Source organism: Phycodurus eques, unplaced genomic scaffold (genome assembly GCF_024500275.1).
Source record: "Phycodurus eques isolate BA_2022a unplaced genomic scaffold, UOR_Pequ_1.1 contig_300, whole genome shotgun sequence".
Lineage (NCBI taxonomy): Eukaryota > Metazoa > Chordata > Actinopteri > Syngnathiformes > Syngnathidae > Phycodurus > Phycodurus eques.
Genome location: NW_026904297.1, coordinates 15,824 through 41,425, shown reverse-complemented (window position 1 = coordinate 41,425; position 25,602 = coordinate 15,824). Strand labels below are relative to the sequence as shown.

The 25,602-nt window shown below is 44.0% G+C and overlaps 3 non-coding genes and 1 pseudogene across 3 annotated transcripts; 2 read left to right on the top strand and 2 right to left on the bottom strand.

The window, feature by feature from the left end:
* Positions 1–1,509: 1,509 nt before the first annotated feature.
* Positions 1,510–1,591, bottom strand: trnas-uga (transfer RNA serine (anticodon UGA)). Its single transcript has one exon. It is a non-coding gene; the product is annotated as a tRNA-Ser (tRNA).
* Positions 1,592–3,902: 2,311 nt separating this feature from the next.
* Positions 3,903–4,028, top strand: LOC133398725 (U1 spliceosomal RNA; annotated as a pseudogene).
* Positions 4,029–4,935: 907 nt separating this feature from the next.
* On the top strand, positions 4,936–5,050 carry LOC133398726 (U5 spliceosomal RNA). The gene has a single exon (XR_009768004.1). It is a non-coding gene; the product is annotated as a U5 spliceosomal RNA (small nuclear RNA).
* A 6,615-nt stretch (positions 5,051–11,665) lies between these two features.
* trnak-cuu (transfer RNA lysine (anticodon CUU)) lies at positions 11,666–11,738 on the bottom strand. The gene has a single exon. It is a non-coding gene; the product is annotated as a tRNA-Lys (tRNA).
* Between the last annotated feature and the right edge of the window lie 13,864 nt (positions 11,739–25,602).

Below are 25,602 nucleotides of genomic sequence, written 5' to 3'. Positions count from 1 at the left end.
CACCTCAAAGACATTCTTAGCCAACTCTTCTTTTAAAATAACCCCGACTCCATTTCTCTTCCCATCGACACCATGGTAAAATAATTTAAAACCCTGCCCCTAAACTTCTAGCCTTACTGCCTTTCCACCTGGTCTCCTGGACACACAATATATCAACCTTTCTCCTCATCATCATGTCAACCAACTCCCGAGATTTTCCTGTCATAGTCCCAACATTCAAAGTCCCCACATTCAGTTCTAGGCTCTGTGTTTTCCTCTTCTCTTTCTGCCGAAGAACCCGCTTTCCACCTCCTCTTCTTCTTTGACTTCGACCCACAGTAGCTGAATTTCCAACGGCGCCCCGCAGGTTGACGGCGCCGGTGGCGGACGTTGTTAACCCGGGCCACGACCGATCCGGTATGGAATTCTTTGGATGAACGCTCATATTTGTTTGGCAAGGTTTTAAGCCGGATGCCCTTCCTGACGCAACCCTCTGCATTTATCCGGGCTTGGGACCGGCCTACAGTTTGCACTGACTTGTGCCACCCATAGGGCTGCATTTGTATATTTTCAGTAATAATGGTTGAAAATAGTTAAATATTTCACGAGTGGTTGGTTTTGCTTTCACTCTGTCGTTTTTTGCATTAATTCTTGGGCAGAGCATGCTTACTGTTTTTGGATTTAACTTGAAATGTTTAATGGCAAATATTCATGTCTTTTGACGTTTCTGGCATGTCTTTAATCGATTATGTCTCGTGGGGATGTGGCGCTGCTGACCTCGACTCGGGACGTTGTGAGTCGGTTGGGAGAATACTTCGAAGACCTACTCAATTCCACCTCCCAATCACGCCCAATCACGCCCTTCCAGGTCTCACTGTCATTGCCCATGTGAGCATTGAAGTCCCCCAGCAGAACGATGGAGTCCCCAGCGGGAGCGCTCTCCAGCACCCCCTCCAAGGACTCCAAAAAGGGTGGTACTCTGAACTGCTGTTTGGTGCATAGGCACAAACAACAGTCAGGACCCGTCCCCCCACCCGAAGGCGGAGGGAGGCTACTCCCTCGTCCACCGGGGTGAACCCCAACGGACAGGGGCCGAGCCAGGGGGCAATAAACCACACCTGCTAGGCGCCTCTCACCGTGGGCAACTCCAGAGTGGAAGAGAGGACTGGTACCAGAGCCCAAGCTGTGCCTGGAGGCGAGTCCGACTATATCTAGTCAGAACTTCTCGACCTCTCACACCAGCTCGGGGTCTTCCCTGCCAGAAAGGTGACATTCCACGTCCCTTGAGCCAGCTTCTGTAGCTGGGGATCGGATCGCCAAACTCCCTGCCTTTGGCCACCGCCCAGCTTGCACTGCACCCGACCCCTATGGCCCCTCCCACAGGGGGACCCTCCCGGGCTGTGCCTGGCCTGGTCAACAGCCGCTCGCCTTCGAGCCCCACCTCCAGGCTAAAGGAAGAACCGAGCCCGAGTCACCAGAACTTTAGTCAGTGACACAAACTATTGAGCTATTTTGCACATGAACAAGACTCGCTGCGAGCAGGGTTCGAACCTGCGTGGGAAGATCCCATTGGATTTCAAGTCCAACGCCTTAACCACTCGGCCATCGCAGCCACATGGGGTAAGTGCAAAAAGTCATTTATAGGAGTATTTTATAGTCATTTGAGGACTGAGTGTACTTATTTTACTTTGTCTGTATTTGATGAAAATGGGTTTGGCTGACTCAATTATATCACATTACACGGAACTACTAAATTTGAGTTGGCGTTACACAAATAAAATTGATGGAAAACCTGCCCAAAATGTATTTGTGTTCATCCAATGAGTCATTTTTTTTGAGTGAAGGTTACACTTCTGTAATGTACATTTCCGCCAAGGGAGGAAGATATGATGAAGGTCAAACTACACTTTCATCTCTGTCATGTTTTACAGTTCAGGGACCTTGAGTCCACCTGTTTGTGCAATTAAAAAAAGACACTTGCTTCATGAAAAGAAACTATACTTTAAACTCTGGAGTGTATCTTCACTCGATACATAAAACAATTTGTTTCTAATACGTTTTATCATAGAAAACGAGACACACGTCCATCCATCCATTTTCTGAGCCACTTCTCCTCACTAGGGTCGCGGGCGTGCTGGAGCCTATCCAAGTTGTCATCGGGCAGGAGGCGGAGTACACCCTGAACTGGTTGCCAGCCAATTGCAGGGCTCATACAAACAACCATTCACACTCACAGTCACACCTACGGGCAAATTAGAGTCACCAATTAATGCATGTTTTTGGGATGTGGGAGGAAACCGGAGTGCCCGGAGAAAACCCACGCAGGCACGGGGAGAACATGCAAACTCCACACAGGCGGTGCCGGGGATTGAACCCGGGCCCACAGAACTGTGTGGCTGACGCAAAGTTCTGTCGGAGGTAAGAATTGAAACTCCTTCTGACAGGGGATTCTGCCAGACATTCCCAGCAGACCACAATACGTTTGGGCCTGCCACGTCGGACCGGTATCTTTCCCCACCATCGGAACCAACTCACCACCAGGTGGTGATCAGTTGACAGCTCCGCCCCTTATGATGGATACCCTTATGGTTGAACATGGTGTCCGTTATGGACAATCCGTGATGAGCACAGAAGTCCAATAACTGAACACCGCTCGGGTTCTGATCGGGGGAGACATTCCTCCCAATCACGCCCTTCCAGGTCTCACTGTCATTGTCCATGTGAGCATTGAAGTCCCCCAGCAGAAGGATGGAATCCCCAGCGGGAGCGCTCTCCAGCAGCCCCTCCAAGGACTCCAAAAAGGGTGGGGACTCTGAACTCCTGTTTTGTGCATAGGCGCAAACAACAGTCAGGACCCGTCCCCCCACCCGAAGGCGGAGGCAGGCTACCTGGGTGAACCCCAACGTACAGGCGCCGTGGGTATACTTATTGCCGCCCGGCTCGGCGCCTCTCACCGTGGGCAACTCCAGAGTGGAAGAGATTCCAACCCCTCTCGAGAGGACTGGTACCAGAGCCCAAGCTGCGTGTGGAGGCGAGTCCGACGAGATTTAGTCGGAACTTCTCGACCTCACACACCAGCTTCGGGCTTCTTCCCTGCCAGAGAAGTGACATTCCACGTACCCAAGAGCCAGCTTCTCTAGCCGGGGGTTGGAACGCCAAGGTCCCTACCCAGCTCGCACTGCACCCAACCCCTATAGCCCCTCCCACAGTTGGTGAGCCCATTGGAAGTAGAATGAATGCTTTTTGTCTAAAACGTCGCCAAGGTTGTCATGTGCAATAGCTCTGAGTAGGTGGCAGTTGCAATTTGAGATTCGGCAGCCAACTGTTGGAACCGGAAGTCTTTTTCGTGTCTGACAATCGACGAGACGAATGCATTATTTTCGTCAAGAACAACTTGTAATTATGTTTACTTTTGATTTTTTTTTATTTGTCCAATCATTTCTCTTCAACCCGAATGGGTGGACTCTAAATTGCCAGTAGGTTTGAATGTGAGAGCGAATGGTTGTTTGTTTCTATATGCCCTACAATTGGCTGCCGACCGGTTCAGGGTGTACCCCGCCTCCCGCCCGAAGATAGCTGGGATAGGCTCCAGCACCCCGCGACCCTCGTGAGGAGAAGCGGTAAAGACAATGGATGGATGGAGGGAGGTTTATGTTTCTGGGTGTTAATGAGCTCCCTTTCAACTTATTTCATCGTCTCTCGATGGCGCTGTGCATTATGGGTATCCATTTACTGTCTCAATTTAAACTGAAATTCTCAAATAGGAAGCATATTTGTTCATGTATTAGCACACAGTAGCGTATCAACTAGCGTATGTTCCGGCTTGCCCGTTGTGTGTATGGTTGTTCACATGCTCATGATGACACCGTCGCTTGACATAGCGTGCGCGTGAATGACTTGTGTGCTCGCGCCATGTACAGCTCATACTTAACTGGCAGGTGAGACACCATGATCAAGAAGGTGGTTCACCCAGGATGAGGCTCAGCCATTGCACTCCGGTTGTGCTGACTCCTGCGAATTCCCCAAATGTGGGAATCTCGACTGCGTTCGCGATCTCCCCTGATCATTGGTTAATGAAAAAGAAGACAGTGTATTTAATAGTGATGTAGTTGTGTGGTAATTAAGCATGGTACTATGTTACCGATAGTGATGAGTGTTTGAGGATACTGAATCATTCAGAACTGTTCATCAAAAACATCCGTTCACGTTCAGTTCTTTTTCACATAGTCATTCAAATGCTTTCTTATTCAGTTAATCATCCATCCTCTAGGCTCACGTTCACTCAACACATTCACCGAAGGACTATGCGTTGTTGTTGTCATGTATTGTAAACTAGGAAAGGTGGGGAGATTATTTATTTACAAAAACAAAAAGGCTAAATTATGACCTACCTATCACTCTCTCAGAAAGCTCTCGAACACCCGCTTCGGTTGCGACTCGTGAACTTGCGTGCATCGAGGTCAGCTAGCGACCATCCTTCCGCGTCCCCTGACATCCAGCTCGGCTCTCGCCACCCGGCGTGACTTTTCTGCATCCACCGCGGTGGACAGCATCGCTGACACCAGCACCTGTGCTTCCTGTTTACCCACCTTAATGTTATTGTTATATAATCAGTGTAAAGCGTCTTTGAGTGTCTTGAAAAGCGCAATAGGTTTAATCTGTTATTATTATTATTATTATTATTGAAGAAAAAGCTAAACAATGGGAACGTCAACCTCCCCAATATGGCCACTAAGTAGGCACGTTGGTTAGCCGGGCTGTTACAGTGAGCTTGCGTGTCTCGTCTTCATAATTATCATATTATGTGACAGGATGAGAATGTTGGAGTATGTCAAATGTAGGTGGATTTTTTGTTTGTGTTAAAAAAAATAAAGTCGAATTGTTTGAATTTTAGACCGTCTGTTAAAATGGCATGGCGGACAATGACATGGTCCGCTTCGCTGTGACCAAAGCAGTTTGCTGTTGTTTCTCTTCAGATTGCATAAATCTTTTGTCTTTTGCTAAAGATTTCTGTGGGGAGCAACAACAAGAGTCTATCTCAGTTGTTTTGATGCTGTGTGAAAGTGGAGCTGACTTTGCAATGTGAAAAATCAAAATGCTTTTCTAGTGGTTTTATATGCATATGGTATTTACAATTATAATATAGTGTTAGGTGCTAATGGGTACAGTAGTCATTGTGTATGTACTAATCCACAATAATCAGAAAATTGTAATAAGATGTCATTCACAGAATTATTTTGTTCTTTTTCAAGGAATCAGTTTTTGTTTAAGAACAATATTGTGTTAATATTTTTTGCCTTTAATGAACTTCTTCTGTGACTTTTTAACTGCGCGGCTTTTGAAAACATCCTCTCGGCTGGCACTGATGCTGCATGTTACTTGTCCGCTATACCCCTTTCTTCTGCGATTCTGGTTAATTATGCACAAATATGACCCTTAGTGGTTTCTCCAGGAAGAGAGAAACCTTTTGAACCTTGGCACGGCAGTCTTCATCAAGAGTTGGTAGTTTCCTCTCCATTAAAGACTTTGTATTTAGAATTTTGTGCCTGGGGTCGACTGTCCTCACAAAATTCCCGAAGCTGTCATCAACCATCACGGAAAGAGGTTGCAGGTCTTGTACAATCGTTTCTGCCAGGATCTCCTCTGCTCTTGGCGAATCAGGTAAGTGAAATAATAAATTAAATAAGAATGAAGCACATCTATGTGATAGTGTTCCTTCCACAGTTAACACAAAAGGGTAATAATATTCAATTATGAGCCAGATTATATTCAGTATATTTATTTCTATTCCATCCATTCATCCATTTTCTTAGCCGCTTCTCCTCACTAGGGTCGTGGGCGTGCTGGAGCCAATCCCAGCTATCATCGGGCAGGAGGCGGGGTACACCCTGAACTGGTTGCCAGCCAATCGCAGGGCACACATAAACAAACAACCATCCACACTCACATTCATACCTACGGGCAATTTAGAGTCTTCAATCAACCTACCATGCATGTTTTTGGGATGTGGGAGGAAACCGGAGTGCTCGGAGAAAACCCACGCAGGCACGGGGAGAAAATGCAAACTCCACCCAGGTGGGGCTGGAACTCCGGTCCTCAGAACTGTGAGGTAGACGCTCTAACCAGTCGCCCAACTGTGCCGCCTTTTTTTCTATTCCAGTAAATGTATTCATTTAAATAAGATTTTAATGTACTGTAAATTCCATGGTATTACACATTCATAAAGGTCTTAGCATAATTGATATTTTTTATTTGTGTCAATTCACTAAAATACAGTTTAAATTTGAAAATGAATATTATTAATGGTAAAGTATTATCCACACCTGGATATTCTTTGCCATGCTGAAAAGCTTCCGCCAATGACCTCTGCCCCTGCATTACGGGTCTGGCAGCAGAGCCACGGGGCAGGGCCGGGGGGATATCTCTCCTCCTCTCCCCATTTCCGGAGGTCTGCGTTTTCTTTCGCGTGGTTTTTCATGTGTTTATATAGATTTGTGGTGTTGCTACTGCACCTTACAGACTTTTTGCAAAAAGTGCCGCATCAGTTTACCTTGCACTGGCGAATCTAACTCCAATGTCGGTCTCCTGTCTCTCTCATGACTTTATGTGTCGTCTGTTAAGATTATGGTGACACCGTCCAACCCACGCACCGTGTGTATGCTTGTTTTCATGTGCTTGACTGACTCAACATTAGCCATTAGCTTGAAGAACCGGCTGCCAGTGAAAGCTATCGAAATCACTCATGAGTCAATTCACTGCGTAGTACGTCGTTCCTTGCGCAAACCAATCACTCATCGTACTAGTTCGCAGTGAACTTCCCGCATGAATTACTGCATACGTACTAGTACATCGCTTCTTATGCCGAAAAAATTGTAAGCTGGATCAATCGTATCTCAAGGCACCACTGTATCGTTTTTTCAAACACAATCTCTTTGCGCTGTAGGCCTCTGCATCCTGGGCAGACCCCACCGAGTATGAAAACCTTTTTCCTGGTCTTAAAAGCATCTGCAGCTGAGGTTTACCTCAGAGAAAGTTGCTCAGGCGCCACCAGGCCTGCCAAAGATGATCCCTTGCTCACAGTGAGTTGCTACAACAAAAGCGCATCTCAAAGTACCTCATATTGAAACGTGTTGTTGTGTTTTAAGCAACGCTCATGTTTTCCTTCAGGCCAATGAAGACAGAAATATTCTAGAGGAGGCTCAAGAAAACCAGGCCCAAGAGATGGTCCAGTCTCCTGCTCTTGGTGTTTGTAGGGGTTATCCACCCACTCGAGGACACCTTTCTTGTCGGAGTTTTCATTACATCTTGATCAAATGTTTTTCGAAACATAATTTCTCATTCTGCAGAGTAATGTGTAGAGTCTCCCATTGTGTCAGCAGCCCCTGAGCTTGCAGCAGAGTCTGCAATCATGCCTTTCGCGCCTGAAACTGTCCCACTGCAGACTCGGGAGAAAATCCCTGAGTTCTCACAGTCGGAAAAATATCAGGTTGAGGTGGGGGGTGGGGGGGGGGGGGGGGCGTGGTATTTGCTTCTCTGGATGAAGAACTGTTCCAAAAGCTATGGCTGTTTGTGAAGGTTCTGGAAGAGCTGGAAATTGACCTTTACAATTTGGAGGTGGTCAACATCGATACCAGAGATGTTAACTTGGACGATGACTTTCGAGAGGACGAGAGATCTTCCACCAATTCTGCTGTCGAACACCTCGGAGCTTATTTAAAAACAAAGACCAAACACCTTTGTTCCCTTTTTGTACTTCAACATTTTATATTGTTCACCTGCAGATTGAAGTAGATGACGATGATCTCAGTAATGTTTTATCCTCAGAAGAATAGTAGACGTCATGTCTCTTGTCATGTCTCTTTCAACACCATTTTGTATACCATTTATTAATTGTTGGAGATCATTTCGCTTTATTGCATTGACCTACAAGTTATGTTTATCTTTGCCTCGTCTGTGATGAAAAATCACTGTGCATTCAGTTCAATATATTATATTATATATTATATTATTATATTATACATATTCAACTTTGAATTAATGACATATAGTCATGGATGCATTTGTGGTTAGGTCGTTAGTGGAGGAACTACTTCAAGTACAATTTTCATATATTCGTCTCATTATAAAATGTTGGCATTCGAAATACATCGTAAGGACTGTCCTATGGCAGTCCTTAAAACCACAACCATTAAAGAGAAACCACAACTTCTGCAGCAGCATTCTCAGCTTTCTCTTGTCCTGTTATGAAATACAACCACAATTCCAATGAAGTTGGGACTTTGTGTTAAACATAAATAAAAACTGAATACAATGATTTGCAAATCATGTTCAAACTATATTTAATTGAATACACTACAAAGACATTTGATGTTCAAACTGATAAACTTTATTGTTTTTGCAAATAATCATGAACTTAATATTTTATGGCTGCAACACGTTCCCAAAAAGTTGGGACAGGGTCATGTTTACCACTGTGTTACATCACCTTTTCTTTTAACAACATTCAGTAAACGTTTGGGAACTGAGAACACTAATTGTTGAAGCTTTGTTGGGGTAATTCTTTCCCATTCTTGGTTGATGTACAGCTTCAGCTGGTCAAGAGTCCCGCGTCTCCGTTGTGATATTTTACACTTCATAATGCGCCACACATTTTCAATGGGAGACAGGTCTGGACTGCAGGCAGGCCAGTCCAGTACCCGCACTCTTTTAGGACGAAGCCATGCTGTTGTAACACATGCAGAATGTGGTTTGGCATTGTCTTGCTGAAATAAGCAGGGGCGGCTATGAAAAAGACGTTGCTTGGATGGCAGCATATGTTTCTCCAAAACCTGTATGTACCTTTCAGCATTAATGGTGCCTTCAGAGATGTGTAAGTTACCCATGCACCAACACAGCCCCATACCATCACAGATGCTGGCTTTTGAACTTTGCGTCCATAGCAGTCCAAATGGTTATTTTCCTCTTTGGCCCGGAGGACACGACGTCCATAGTTTCCAAAAACAATTTGAAATGTGGACTCCTTGGACCATAGAACACTTTTCCACTTCGCATCAGTCCATTTTAAATGAGCTCTGGGCCAAAGAAGCAGGCGGGGTTTCTGGGTGTTGTTGAGAAATGGCTATTGCTTTGCATAGTAGAGTTTTAAGTTGCACTTACGGATGTAGTGCCGAACTTTATTTACTGACATTGGTTTTCTGAAGTGTTCCTGAGCCCATGTGGTGATATCCTTCACACGTTGATGTCGGTTTTTGATGCAGTGCTGCCTGAGGGATCAAAGGTCACGGTCATTCAATGTTGGTTTTCGGCCTTGCTGCTTACATGCATTGATTTCTCCAGATTCTCTGAACCTTTTGATGATATTATGTACCGTAAATGACGATATCCCTAAATTCATTGCAATTGTACGTTGAGGAACATTGTTCTTAAACTGTTTGACTATTTCCTCACACACTTGTTCACAAAGAGGTGAACCTCGCCACATCTTTGCTTGTGAATGACAAAGCAATTCAGGGAAGCTCCTTTTATATCCAATCAAGGCACCCACCTGTTCCCAATTAGCCTGTTCACCTGTGTGATGTTCCAAACAGGTGTTTGATGAGCATTCCTTAACTCTCTCAGTCTTTTTTACCACCTGTCCCAGTTTTTTGGGAACGTGTTGCAACCATAAAATTCCAAGTTAATGATTATTTGCTCAAAACAATAAAGTTTATCAGTTTCAACATTAAATATCTTGTCTTTGTAGTGTATACAAGTCAATATTATTATTAATCAGTTTATTTGAAAGTGGACAATGCAATTTCATAAAACACATGAAGTACACATGGTTAAAAAAGCCAGAATTAGCCAGAAGGCTAGTTTTCATCTGTAGTCCCCTGGCCATGATGTAAAAAAGCAGTAAAATACAAGACAATATAATACAGGATTAAGAGAGAAACCTCAATATAGGTTGAACATGATGAGCAAATCATTGTATTCTGTTTTTATTTATGTTTAACAAACATAAATAAAAGTGAGCAGGTGGATGGCTTGGCGGCGTGGTGGAAGAGGTCAGCAAGGCGGGGAACACGGAAGGAGAACTGAGGACAAGGAAGAACACGGAGAGAGGTCAGAAATATTGCGAGGACCGGCGTAGCTTACGTGCAAGTTGCGAGCAGCTCTACCACGGGTGAACGTTAATCTGGCAGTAGAGTCTTGGATCTAGCAGGCTTCAATGCAGGTGATGACGAAGGCTGATTGACAAGAGGTGCGCGGCCGAGGTGGTGCTGATGACTGGGATGAGAGACAGCGCGAGAGGGGCGCCACCCGAGATCCAACAAGTGAACTGCAGGGCACAGCTCATGACAATTTGTTTGCTTTCGACATAGTTGGTGAACTATTGAAACGTATCAAGTCCATTGAACAGCTCCCAATGCACTTTTGCAAGGCAGAGAGCCGTGCCTTTTACCATTGGAGTGACTTTGCAAAAAGTAGAAATGTCATGAAATGAGCAAGATATGACTTCATTGAAGAAAAAAGAACAGGAACATCTGACATGGCTGCATTTCTTAGAACGAGTAAGTTGTGTCGAGGGAAAATGTGTGCATTGAAGCATTTGAGTCAAAAGTCTCGAGACTGCAAAAGATACGCTGCAAAAAATAAGGATTATAATATCATTTGATTTGAAGAAAAGGATATTCCAAGAGAACAGGAAAATCGGACCTAAATAGATTTCTTCAAGAGGTCAGTGATTCTCAAACTTTTGGACACCAAGTATCACTTCGAAAAAGATCCGATTAGAGTACCACCATCACGACCAACGGTAATTATTCATTTGAAAAGTTAAATACAACTGAACTGCCCTTAACAAAAGTGTGTGCTCCTAGTTTAAAACAAACCAAACAAAATTCCTCTCCTCTATCTGTCTCCCTCTCCTATATCTCTCCCCTGTATCTGTCTATCTACCCTCTACCTTCTCTCCCATATCTCTGTCTTTTATATATATATATATATCGTCTCCCTCTATTCTATATCCCTCTGTTCAAGTGAAAGCACCTGTGTGAAATTTAGAGATATTTAAGGAATATGTTGCCTGAACAGGGGACTCAAACCATGGACCTTCAGATTAAAAGTCTGATGTTTTACCGACTGAGCTATCCAGGATCAATAGTTAATGAGGGAGTGAGGTGAGCAGACCAGGTTCCAATTAAGCGCAAGCAAAACTGACGAAACTGGTACTCGAAAGACAGAACATCAGATTAAAAGCCTGGTATGCTACTGACCGAGATACCCAAGGTCAAAGTGAGAGTGTGTGGTGCATCGACGAACATGTGGTGGGTGTTTTGAAGTGTCTGAGTAAAAGTACATGTGTGAAATTTAATGAACAATTTACGAAGAGTTATGTTGCCTGAACAGGGACTTGAATCCTGGACCCTCTGATTAAGAGTCTGATGCTCTACCAACTGAGTTATCAAGGCTCTAAAGCCAATGAGGGAGTGAGGTGAAGAGACGAGGTGCAAATTAAGTGCAAGCAAAATAGGTACTCAAAAGACAGAACATCAGATTAAAAGCCTGGTATACTACTGACAGAGACACCCAAGGTCAAAGTGAGAGTGCATGGTGCATCAATGAACATGTGGTGGGTGTTTTGAAGTGTTCCAGTGTCTGAGTGAAAGTACTTGCATGATAGTGAACAGCTGAAGAAATGTGTCACCTGAACAGGGACTTGAACCCTGGACCCTCAGATTAAGAGTCTGATGCTCTACCGACTGAGCTATCCAGGTTCTATAGTCACTGAGGGAGTGAGGGGAAGAGACGAGGTTCAAATTAAGCGCAAGCAAACCAGGTACTCAAAAGACAGAACATCACATTAAAAGCCTGGTATGCGACTGACAGAGACACCCAAGGTCAAAGTGAGAGTGCGTGGTGCATAGATGAACGTGGTGGGTGTTTTGAAGTGTTCAAGTGTCCGAGTGAATACCTGCGTGATATTTAGTGAACAACTTCTGAAGAATTTTGTCACTGGAAGAGGGACTTGAACGCTGGACCCTCAGATTAAAAGTCTGATGCTTTACCGACTGAGCTCTCCAGGTTCTACAGTCAATGAAGGAGTGAGGTGAGGAGACAAGGTGCCAATTAAGCGTAAGCGAGCAATTGACTAAACAGGTACTCGAAAGACAGAACATCAGATTAAAAGCCTTATATCAAGATGATCCAAGATGGCGCCTACCAGTTTGGTCGCCTCGGTAACGTGCTCTCTAGTATTGTTTTTGTGTTTTTCGTTCGTCTTTGGAGACATTACACGACACACTTACACAAGGGGAGACTTGCTAACCATCAAGGAGGCTACTCCGGACTTTCTTTCACCAACTTTCGCAAATCCGCTCAGTTTTTTCCCCCCCGAGTAATTTACCGGAGCGGCGTCCGTGGTTTTCGGCGCATGGAGGCGAAGGCGGCGCCACAGAGGGAAGTGTGCCGGCATCCAGGTGAAACCCCGCAAGAGAGGACACAGATTGGCGTTCCCGTCGATCCACCTCGCGAATGTACGCTCCCTACCCAACAAAATGGACAAGCTTCATCTTCTGTTAAAGACCAGTAAAGACTTCGGACGTTCCGCCGCCATGTGCTTTACGGAGACCTGGCTTTGCGACGCTGTACCCGATGGCGCCGTCATTCTTCCCGGCTTCCATATTCATCGAGCAGACCGCGACATGGAATCATAGGGGAAAACAAAGGGCGGGGGGATATGCTTCTATATCAATGAAAAATGGTGTATGGACGTCACGGAGCTCAGCACACACTGCAGCCCACATTTGGAGTCGCTGTTTTTGAACTGTAAGCCATTCTACTCGCCGCTTGAGTTCGCATCATTCATCCTGGCTGGCGTCTACATTCCGCCTCAAGCTAACATGAACGCCGCACTGCTAACGCTCGCCGAACAAGTCAACGACATTGAAAAAACCCCACCGGGACTCACCCCTCATTATTCTCGGGGACTTTAACAAAGCTAAACTCAACCATGAACTCCCTAAATACAAGCAGCACATTGACTGTTCTACCAGGGAAAATAACATTTTAGACCACTGCTACACTACGCTAAAAAACGCATACTGTAGTATACCTCGTGCAGCACTGGGCTCGTCTGATCACTGCTTAATACACTTACTACCGACGCACAGGCAAGAACTTAAATGCGCGAAGCCTACAGTGAAGATAGTGAAAAAGTGGACCAATGAAGCAAAAATGGAACTTCAAAGCTGCTTAGACTGCACAATCTGGAGTCTCTTTGAAAATTCAGCTGGCAGCCTGGATGAATATACGGACACTGTCACATCCTGTATCAGTTTCTGTGAAGATGTGTGTGTACCAACAAAGTCATTTCGCACATTCAACAACATCAAGCCGTGGTTCACTGCTAAACTTAAGCAGCTTTACCAAGCTAAGGAGGACGCATATCAGAGCGGGGACAGGGCCCTGTATCATCGAGCTAGAAACCAGCTGACTAAAGAAATTCACATTGCAAAGAAGAACTATGCAGCAAAGTTGGAAAAACAGTTTCGCGCTAACGACTCTAAATCAGTCTGGCATGCATTCCAATACCTGACTAATTACAAGCAACGATCCCCCCCAAGCTGAGAACACTAGCACATGAGCCAACGACTTGAATACCTTCTACTGCAGATTTGAAAAGGACACTTTCACACCCCACACCCATCCAGCCGCACCCCCGACCACAATCACACCTCTGACTTCTGCGTGAACCATCCATGAACAGGATGTTAGACGCATCTTCAAACAAAAAAAGATTAACAAAGCGGCAGGCCCAGACCATGTGTCCCCATCCTGCCTCAAAGTCAGCGCGGACCAGCTCGCTCCAGTCTTCACACAAATTTTCAATAGATCTCTGGAACTGTGCGAAGTACCATCTTGTTTCAAACGCTCCACCATCATTCCAGTCCCCAAGAAACCTGCAATCTCAGGTCTAAATGACAACAGGCCTGTCGCCTTGACATCTGTGGTCATGAAGTCCTTTGAACGTCTCGTGCTGGACCACCTCAAGAGCGTCACAGGTCCCCTGCTGGACCCCCTGCAGTTTGCCTATCAAGCGAACAGGTCTGCGGATGATGGAGTCAACATGGGACTGCACTTCATCCTAGAACACCTCGACAGTGCAGGGACCTAAGCGAGGATCCTGTTCGTGGACTTCATTCAGCTCAGCGTTCAACACCATCATCCCTGAACTCTTTTCATCCAAGCTTCTCCAGCTCTGCGTCTCACCTGCCATCTGCCAGTGGATTTACAGCTTTCTGACAGGCAGGACACAGCAGGTCAGGCTGGGGGAGGCCTCCTCATCCACACGCAGCTTCAGCACTGGGGCACCCCAAGGTTGTGTCCTCTCTCCGCTGCTCTTCTCTCTCTACACGAACGACTGCACCTCAGCGCACCCGACTGTCAAACTCCTGAAGTTTGCAGATGACACCACTGTCATCGGCCTCATCAAGGACGGTGACGAGTCTGCATATCGACAGGAAGCGGACCGGCTGGAGCTGTGTTGCGGCCGACACAACCTGGAGCTGAACACGCTCAAGACTGTAGAGATGATCGTGGACTTCAGGAGGCATCCTTCACCACAGCTGCCCCTCACGTTGTCCAGCTGCCTTGTGTGAAACCGTCGAGACCTTCAAGTTCCTGGGAATTACAGTCTCTCAGGACCTGAAGTGGGCGACCAACATCAACTCCATCCTCAAAAAGGCCCAGCAGAGGATGTAATTCCTGCGGCTTCTGAGAAAGCACGGCCTGCCACCGGAGCTGAGGCAGTTCCACACAGCGGTCATCAAGTCAGTCCTGTGTTCTTCCATCACAGTCTGGTTTGGTGCTGCTTAAAAAAAAGGACAAACTCCGACTGCAATGGACAATCAAAACTGCTGAAAGGATTGTCGGTACCCCCCTACCCACGCTTGAGGACTTGCACGCTGCCAGAACTCAGACAAGAGTGTGCAAAATCGTCTCGGACCCTCCGCATCCCCGGTGAGCAGCTCCTTCCCTCAGGTAGGCGCAACCGATCAATGCAAACTAGAACTAGAAGACATTCCAACAGCTTCTTCCCTTTTGCGATCAACTTCTTAAACACCTAACCTACAATTCCATTACAACATGCTGGCAATTTTTTGACTTGAGTTCGTTGTCACATTTCCAATTATATATTACTCGTGCACTCACTGTAGTAGTCTCGCCATGCTGCACTATTTGCATATCTGTTGTTGACCAATACTGGCTACTCATGCCAGAGTAGCATCTGCACCATTTGCACACTGATTGAGGAGTATCTGCAACATTTGCACAATCAACATTGTCCCATTTTATCACTAGTCACTTTAAACTGCATACATTCCTTGAAGTCTCGGGGGTTTCCGAGGTGTTCTCAGGCCAGCCGAGAGACGTTGTCCCCTGGGCCTCCTCCCGGGCGACGTGCCCGGAACACCTCAGCAAGGACAGGTCCAGGTGTAATCCTAACCGGATGCCCGAGCCACCTCATCTGGCTCCTCTCATGCAGAGGCGCAGCGGCTCGACTTTGAGCCCCCGGATGACCGAGCTTCTCACCCTAATTAGACAAGACAATTATTAATGGTTAGTTAACAGATGTTACACGACTAAAATCTATATTTGTGGCAGCATTAAAGATCTTCGGTATATTGAATCTATCCAACATATGTCACATTTTCTTTTTTCTATTTCTTTTTTTTTTTTTATTTTGTACATTGCATCTACTGAGATCTAATTAAAAAATGACAACAGAATGATGTACCTTTACTAAATGTCCTTGATGACAAATAATAATTTTTGGCTGTAGTGTTGGATTAAGTACTGTAGACTTAATGCAATCACTAGCAAACATTGGTAAGTCTTGCCTGTTGGTTACTTTTCAGTGTGATAACTTGAAGGGGAAATTTTTTTTTTAGGTGTGTAACATATCAGATAGATGACATTTAACCTTCATAAACTTTTTGGGTAAATGCAAATACCTAAAAAATGTATAGGTATAAAGAAAAAATATATATATTTAAATTTTCAATTGGCGGCACGGTGGCGACTGGTTAGAGCGTCAGCCTCACAGTTCTGAGGACCCGGGTTCAATCCCCGGCCCCGACTGTGTGGAGTTTGCATGTTCTCCCCGTGCCTGCGTGGGTTTTCTCCAGGCACTCTGGTTTCCTCCCACATCCCAAAAACATGCATAAATTGGAGACTCTACATTGCCCGTAGGTGTGACTGTGAGTGCGAATGGTTGGCTGTTTGTATATGCCCTGCGATTGGCTGGCAACCAGTTCAGGGTGTACCCCGCCTCCTGCCCGATGACAGCTGGGATAGGCTCCAGCACGCCCGCGACCCTAGTGAGGATAAGCGGCTCAGAAAATGGATGGATGGATACGTTTTCAATTCAATGAGCTCTGAATCTGACAATGTTAGCTAGCTCTCTGTTCACAAAAAATACCCTATTCTTTACATCAAATAAGTGTGAATTTCTTTTTTTTATTATTTTAATAAAGAGTAGGATAAACAGTTAAGATCCTAAAAGTTACCCAAAAAAGGCAGACAAAATTTACCATATCTCACTTTGCTCCTTCAGGTGCCCTCTCAACGAGTGATTTATTTCTTCATATAGTAATGTTAAATTTAATTAATGACATTTAAATTGGAAATGTCTCTTTGAAACAAAAAAATGACTTTGGGACATAGTTTGATCAGTTATCTGGGCCAAAACAAAATCAAGTTAATCATTTTAAAAAGAACAACAAACAATCATTTTACAGGCCTTATTTTGCATTCATTAAAGATCTAAATTGCCCGTATATATAAACGTGAGTGGGAATGGTTTGTTTATATGTGCCCTGGGATTAGCTGGTGACCAGTTCAGGGTGTATCCCGCCTCTCGCCCAAAAATGGCTGGGATTGGCTCCAGCACGCCCGTGGCCCTCGTGAGGAAAAGCGGTATGGGAAATGAATGGATAGAGATTGGGGGGGAGGATGTTAGAAGAAAGACCACAATCTACGACAAAATGTTTTAATACAGTCCATAAAGATGTGAAATCCTTGTCGTTATAAAATGTTTCAAACTAGCTCCTCCTTAACCTATTTAATATATATCCATCCATTGTCTTCACTCCATCATTCACCGTAGAACCTGGAGAGCTCAGTCGGTAAAGCATTAGTTTTTTTAACCTGAGGGTCCAGGGTTGAAATCCGTTCAGGTGACAAATTTCTTCAGCGGTTCACTATCACGCAGGTACTTTCACTCAGACACGGGAACACTTCAAAGCACCCACCACATGTTCATCAATGCACCACACACTCTCACTTTGACCTTGGGTATCTCGGTCAGTAGCATACCAGACTTTTAATCTGATGTTCTGTCTTTCGAGTAACTGTTTAGTCAGTCATATTTCTGCGCTTAATTTGAACCTCATCTCCTCACCTCATTGCCTCCCTCATTCACTATTGAGCCAGGATAGCTCAGTTGTGAGCGCATCAGCCTTTCAATCTGGGGGTCCAGGGTTCACATCCCTGTTCAGGTGACACAATTCTAAGGAAGTTGTTCTCAAAACTTCACACAGGTACATTTGCTTGAACACTTCAAAATACCCGCCACATGTTCATCGATGCACCACACTCTCTCATTTTGACCTTGGGTATCTCAGTCAGTATGATACCAGGTTTTTAATCTGATGTTCTGTCATTTGAGTACCTGTTTAGTCAATTGCTCGCTTACGCTTAATTGGCACCTCGTCTCCTCATCTGACTCCTTCATTGGCTGTAGTACCTGGAGAGCTCAGTCGGTAAAGCATCAGAGTTTTAATCTGAGTCCCTATTCAAGTGACAAAATTCTTCAGAAGTTGTTCACTAAATATCACGCAGGTATTCACTCGGACACTTGAACAATTCAAAACACCCACCACGTTCATCTATGCACCACGCACTCTCACTTTGACCTTGGGTATCTTGGTCAGTAGCATACCAGGCTTTTTAATGTGATGTTCTGTCTTTCGAGTACGGTTTGCTTGCGCCTAATTTGAACCTCGTCTCTTCACCTCACTCCCTCATTGACTATAGATCCTGGATAGCTTAGTCGGTAGAGTATCAGACTCTTAATCTGCGGATCCAGTGTTCAAGTCCCTGTTCAGGCAACATAACTCTTAGTCATTTGTTAACAAAATTTCACACAGGTACTTTCACTTAAACACTTCAAAACACCCACCACGTTCATCAATGCACAACACACTCTCACTTTGACCTTCGGTATCTCAGTCAGTAGCATACCAGTCTTTTAATCTGATGTTCTGTCTTTTGAGTAACTGTTTCGTCAATTACTCGCTTGCGCTTAATTGGCACCTCGTCTCCTCACTTCACTCCTTCATTCACCGTAGAACCTGGAGAGCTCAGTCGGTAAAGCATCGGATTTTTAACCTGAGGGTCCAGGGTTTAAATCCGTTCAGGTGACAAATTTCTTCAGATGTTCACGATCACGCAAGTACTTTCACTCAGACACTGGAACACTTCAAAGTACCCACCACATGTTCATCAATGCACCACACACTCTCACTTTGACCTTGGGCATCTCGGTCGTTAGCATACCAGACTTTTAATCTGTTCTTTTTCGAGTACCTGTTTCGTCAGTGTCAAATTTCTTGCATTTAATTTGCACCTCGTCTCCTCACTTCACTCCTTCATTCACCGTAGAACCTGGAGAGCTCAGTCGGTAAAGCATCGGATTTTTAACCTGAGGGTCCAGGGTTTAAATCCGTTCAGGTGACAAATTTCTTCAGCTGTTCACGATCACGCAAGTACTTTCACTCAGACACTGGAACACTTCAAAGTACCCACCACATGTTCATCAATGCACCACACACTCTCACTTTGACCTTGGGCATCTCGGTCATTAGCATACCAGACTTTTAATCTGTTCTTTTTCGAGTACCTGTTTCGTCAGTGTCAAATTTCTTGCATTTAATTTGCACCTCGTCTCCTCACCTCACTCCTTCCCTCCCTCAGTGATTTACAGAGGAAGTGAGCATCACTTTTAATCTGAGGGTCCAGGGTTCAAGTCCCTGTTCAGGCGACATAGTTCTTAAGAAGTTGTTCACTAAATATCACACAGGTACTTTCACTCAGACACTTGAAAACACCCACCACATTCATTGATGCACCACACACACACTTTGACCGTAGGTATCTCGGTCATTCGCATACCAGGCTTTTAATCAGATGTTCTGTCTTTCCAGTACCTATTTTGCTTGCGCTTAATTTGCACCTCGTCTCCTCACCTCACTCCCTCATTGACTATAGAGCCTGGATAACTCAGTTGGTAGAGCATCAGACTCTTTAATCTCAGGGTCCAGGATTCAAGTTCCTGTTCAGGCAACATAATTCTTAGTAAATTGTTCACTAAATTTCACACAGGTACTTTTACTCCGACACTTCGAAACACCCACCACATGTTCGTCGATGCACCACACACTCTCACTTTGACCTTGGGTATCTCGGTCAGTAGCATACCAGGCTTTTAATCTGATGTTCTGTCTTTCGAGTACCTGTTTCGTCAGGTTTGCTTGCGCTTAATTGGCATATGGTCTCCTCACCTCATATTCCTTAAATATCACTAAATTTCACACAGGTGCTTTCACTTGAACAGAGAGATATAGCATTGAGAAAGAGGGAGATGATATATATATATATATATATATATATATAGAAGAGAGAGAGAGAGAGACATGGAGAGAAGAGAGACATATAGAAGAAAGGGAGAGGGGAGATAGACGGACACAGGAGAGAGGGAGGGAGAGATATAGAAGAGGGAGAGGAATTTTGCTTGTTTTATTTTAACCTAGGAGCACACACATTTGTTAAGGGAAGTTCAGTTGGCTCTAACTTTTCAAATGAATAATTACCATTGGTCGTGATGGTGGTACTGTCATCGGATCTTTTTCGAGGTGGTACTTGGTGTCCAAAGGTTTGAGAATCACTGACCTCTTGAAGAAATCTATTTAGGTACGATTTTCCTGTTCTATTGGAATATCCTTTTCTTCAAATCAAACGATATAATAATCCTTATTTTTTGCAGCGTATCTTTTGCAGTCTTGAGACTTTTGACTCAAATGCTTCAATGCACACATTTTCCCTCAACACAACTTACTCATTCTAAGAAATGCAGCCATGTCAGATGTTCCTGTTCTTTTTTCTTCAATGAAGTCATATCTTGCTCATTTCATGACTTTTCTACTTTTTGCAAAGTCACTCCAATGGTAAAAGGCACGGCTCTCAGCCTTGCAAAAGTGCATTGGGAGCTGTTCAATGGACTTGATACGTTTCAATAGTTCACCAACCATGTTGAAAGCAAACAAATTGTCATGAGCTGTGCCCTGCAGTTCCCTTGTTGGACCTCGGGTGGCGCCCCTCCTCCTGTTGGACCTCGGGTGGCGCCCCTCTCGCGCTGTCTCTCATCCCAGTAATCAGCAACACCGCGGACCTCTTGTCAATCAGCCTTCGTCATCACCTGCATTGAAGCCTGCCAGATCCAAGACTCTACTGCCAGAGTATTAACGTTCACCCGTGGTACAGCGGCTCGCAACTTACACGTAAGCTACGCCGGTCCTCGCAATATTTCTGACCTACCTCCGTGTTCTTCCTTGTCCTCAGTGTTCCTTCCGTGTTCCCCGCCTTGCTGACCTCTTCCACCACGCCGCCAAGCCATCCACCTACTCACGCCACCGATAGCCGCACGATCCCTGTCTCGACGACCCGCCGGTACGGCCCAAGGATCCACCTTTGAATTTCTTCTTTATCCACCGTTCGCCACAAACTTCTTCAGCCTCCGCCTGCTTCTGGGTGCAGTTCAAATGAACACCGTCGTATCGTGACACAAATGTACAACCCCAATTGCAATGAAGTTGGGACGTTTTGTTAAACATAAATAAAAACAGAATACAATGATTTGCTAATCATGTTCAACCTATATTGACCTGAATACACTACAAAGACAATATATTTAATGTTGAAACTGATAAACTTTATTATTTTGAGCAAATAATCATTAACTTAGAATTTTATGGCTGCAACACGTTCCCAAAAAACTGGGACAGGTGGTAAAAAAGACTGAGAGCGTTAAGAAATGCTCATCAAACACCTGTTTGGAACATCACACAGGTGAACAGGCTAATTGCTGAAGCTGTACATCAACCAAGAATGGGAAAGAATTCCACCTACAAAGCTTCAACAATTAGTGTCCTCAGTTCCCAAACGTTTACTGAATGTTGTTAAAAGAAAAGGTGATGTAACACAGTGGTAAACATGACCCTGTCCCAACTTTTTGGAAACGTGTTGCAGCCATAAAATATTAAGTTCATGATTATTTGCAAAAACAATAAAGTTTATCAGTTTGAACATTAAATGTCTTTGTAGTGTCGTTCCTCCAGTAACTACCGAACCACAAATGCATCCATGACTATATGTCATTAATTCAAAGTTGAATATATACATGTATATTGAACTGAATGGACAGTAATTTCTCAACACAGACGAGGCAAAGATAAACATAACTTGTAGGTCAATGCAATAAAGCGAAATGATCTCCAACAATTAATAAATGGTATACAAAATGGAGTTTGAAAGAGACATGACGTCTACTATTCTTCGGAGGATAAAACATTACTGAGATCATCGTCATCTACTTCAATCTGCAGGTGAACAATATAAAATATTGAAGTACAAAAAGGGAACAAGGGTGTTTGGTCTCTGTTTTTAAATAAGCTCCGAGGTGTTCGACAGCAGAATTGGTGGAAGATCTCTCGTCCTCTAGAAAGTCATCATCCAAGTTAACATCGCTGGTATTGATGTCGCCCACCTCCAAATTGTCAAGGTCAATTTCCAGCTCTTCCAGAACCTTCACAAACAGCCATAGCTTTTGGAACAGTTAATCCAGAGAAGCAAACACCAAGCCCACGCCCCCACGCCCACACCCCCCTTCCCTCTCTACATAATCTTTTTCCGACTGTGAGAACTCAGGGATTTTCTCCCGCGTCTGTAGTGGGATAGTTTCAGGTGCAAAAGGCATGATTGCAGACTCTGCTGCAATCTCAGGGGCTGCTGACACGACGGGAGACTATTCACATTACTCTGTGTTAAATATATTGTAGAAGTTATCATTTATTTGCTTAGCTTGCATTTAGTATTATGGACGATTTTGAGAAAGGAAGATGTCTCGCCTTCAAGAAGATGACTCAGCAGGAATCATCAGAGAGAAGGGCGCCTTGACCAAGGACGTGGCCGGGTGTTGGTCTCATGTCTTCACCTTGAAACCCTCCCCTTAGTGTGTTGTGTCTTGTAGCTTAGTATGTTATGTCTTGTAAAACCTCCCTATTTCAAATAAATACAGGAGCGACGGGAGAGATTGTTTAGAGCGTGATGAGAGTCTGTAATCTGAACAATCTCCCATACGCCTTCCTCATGAGCAAAAGAAACCAGCGTCTTCATTCCTTTTGTGTCAATTTTTATAGGTGTTTGGTGAGATAGATCCAACATTAAATTGGTACTTCGAGCCGGATGCCAACACACCTGAGGATTCCAGTTGTGGAGCCGACTTCCAGTTAAGAGACCGTGGCCACGGCAAGTAAGACCCTTTACGGGACTGGTCTTTGTTCTCCTCAACTGGGATCTGAAGGTTGACGACAATCCACAGGATTGAAGACGACTTTGGTGAGATAAAAATATTTTTTTTAAAAAAGGATTAAAGAGTGAGTGAATTGCGGGACAAAGAAGTCTGCGGCAGAATAAACCTTGTGTAATACTAGTCACTGGCAAGTCAAAGAGGGACGGCGGAGTCCGAGAAATTCCGCGAGGATGGCGGAGTCCTGTATGTACTTAAATTCCGTGTTTAATAAACCCTGTGAATCACTAGTCAATGGCGGGTAACATAAAGAAACTAGGAAAGTTTCGTGGCGTCGTAGTTAAATTCCGTATAGGACGGCGGAGTCCTCTGACGAGCCAGTGTGAATGAAAACTGTTTGAATGAGAGTGTAAAGGTTGGAAGTTCATTAAATATATATATATTTTTTTAAAAAGGCGATGTTTTGGACAATGCAGGGTGATGAAGGGAAACACATGCATCCTGTTTGATTAGACCAAATGATCCTCACTGAAATTGATGAAGAAATATTTTTAAAAAAGTTCCAAAAAAATTATGGTCCACAGGACCATTTGATGTAGGCCTTATTAAAGGTGCTTTACCAGTACAAATTAGACCCAAAACAGAATATAGACCAGGGATTCGTCAATATCCATTAAAACCAGATGCACATGAAGGAATCAAACCGGTAATTGAAGCACTAATTAAGGCAGGAGTTATAGTGGAGTGTCCAGAATCACCATGTAACACACTAATTTTTTCCGTAAAAAAGGCCCCACCTTCAGTGGGTTGGAGAATGGTACAAGACTTACAGGCAGTAAATACTGCAGTAATACAGAGAGCAGCATGCGTACCAGATCCACACACATTGTTAAATTCATGAAGACCAGACGCTACTGTGTTTACAGTAGTGGACATAAGTAATGCATTCTTTTCTGTACCAATAGAAAATAACAGTCAATTTTGGTTTGCATTTACATTTGAGGGCAAAAAATATACATTTACTAGATTACCGCAAGGTTACTGTGAAAGTCCAACCATTTATTCACAAGTTATGACAACACGCATGTCTTCTGGCATCTCCAGATGGAGAGACATGCAAAGATTTATTGGCCTTACTGCATCATCTAGCAGAAGAGGGACATAAAGTTAACAAAAATAAATTGCAATTGTGTAAAAGGCAAGTCAAATATCTAGGCCATAATTTAAGTGTAGGAGGAAGGGCTATATTAGAAGACAGGAAAGCTATAGTCTGAAAAAATCCTAAACCACAGACGAAGAAACATATAATAATAATTTTTAGGTCTGACAAATTATTGTAGAGCATGGATTCCAAACGATGCAGAAATTGTTGCACCATTGTAAAAATTAATGTATGAAGCCAACCTTAAAATGACATCACCTGTTTAATGGAGTACAGAGGCAGAAAATACCTTCTGTGACATTAAACAACATTTGGTGTCCAGTGCTGCGCTAGGCCTTCCAAATTTCATGATAAAACATTCATTCAAATGGTAGATTGTAAAAACTATTACATGACCTCCGTACTTACACAATAATACGTTGATAAGCTAAGACCATGGGCTTATTTTTCGACTAAATTGGACAGCGTGACGTGTGCATTACTGCATTGTGTCAGAGCAGTTGTGGCAGCCTTGATGGCAGTAGAAGAGCAGTTCCACAATTGTGTTATTTCACCCATTAACTCTTGAGGTCCCACATACAGTGTCTGCTCTCCTATTGCAAATGAATATGGCGTTTTTATCACCTGCAAGACATTTATCTTGCATGGCCATCTTGCTGTCACAACCACATTTGACTGTTGAGCGATGCACAACCTTAAATCCAGCCACACTAACACCCTTACCTGATGAAGGCATGCAGCATGATTGTCAGGAATTGGCTGAACAAACTGCTGAATTAGTAGCATTAACCGAGGCATGCAAACTAATGATAAATAAAGATGGTACAATCCATACTGATAGCCAATATGAGTATTCCACAACAAGAACGCAATTATTGGGAAAAACAAAGTGCAAAACTACAAAATGAAATTTACATGAGCACAGAAAAAAAAAATATATATATATATTCAAATGGGCTGCTATATTGAACCATGCTGTGTCACATGTCTCAACCGGAGGGATGGTGGCACAGATAGATTGACACTTAACAGCCCTAAAAATAGCAGAAAGAAATACATGGGTTCATTTAACACACTGTAAAAGAATCATTTCAGCTGACTACTCAAATAGGGAAGGTGAGCAAAAGTCTGATAACGGAGCGGGAGCAGATGTCAGTGAAGAAAAAAGACACCAACCCGTTGAGTGAGAACTCAGCAGAAAGGCACACCCACGTTGGTTACGAGATTCGATAAGTTGTTACGTAGCAACTTTGGCTACTATGGTGTTGGTTTTGTTTATGTGGTACATGGGACGTCCCACCCTAGATGATACAACCAATTTTTGAGATAGAAAATCACCTACCAACTGGACCAATATGACAAACCCAATAATGGAAAATTTTTAATCATTAACTCCTTTCAAAAGGAGTACAGCTGACGATCAGAACTGTGGGCATGGCCTCCAAACGTGGCAAACCGGTTTAATATTTTGTGCCCCCCAAAATCAAACTGCTTAAATCATAATTCCATATGTGGCTCTCACCAATGATGCTCAAGAGAATGGGCAGAATTGGGGATTTGGATATGACTGGTATGCAACTATAGGCTTTGGATGGGAACACCTCATTGGTGAAACAGGTTATGATTGGTCCAGTTGGTCACAAAAAACAGCAAAAGAACATAGAAAGAAGTTTAACATAAGCAAAACGGCCCATAGTTTAATATTGAAATACAAATCAAGTCACCCAGTGTGTTTGATGATGAGCTTGTGGGCATATTCTGGCGGAAAAGATCCCCAATTGTGTTATGGGAACCGTGTTAAACCAGAAATGCCATTGAAAACTTCAAAGAA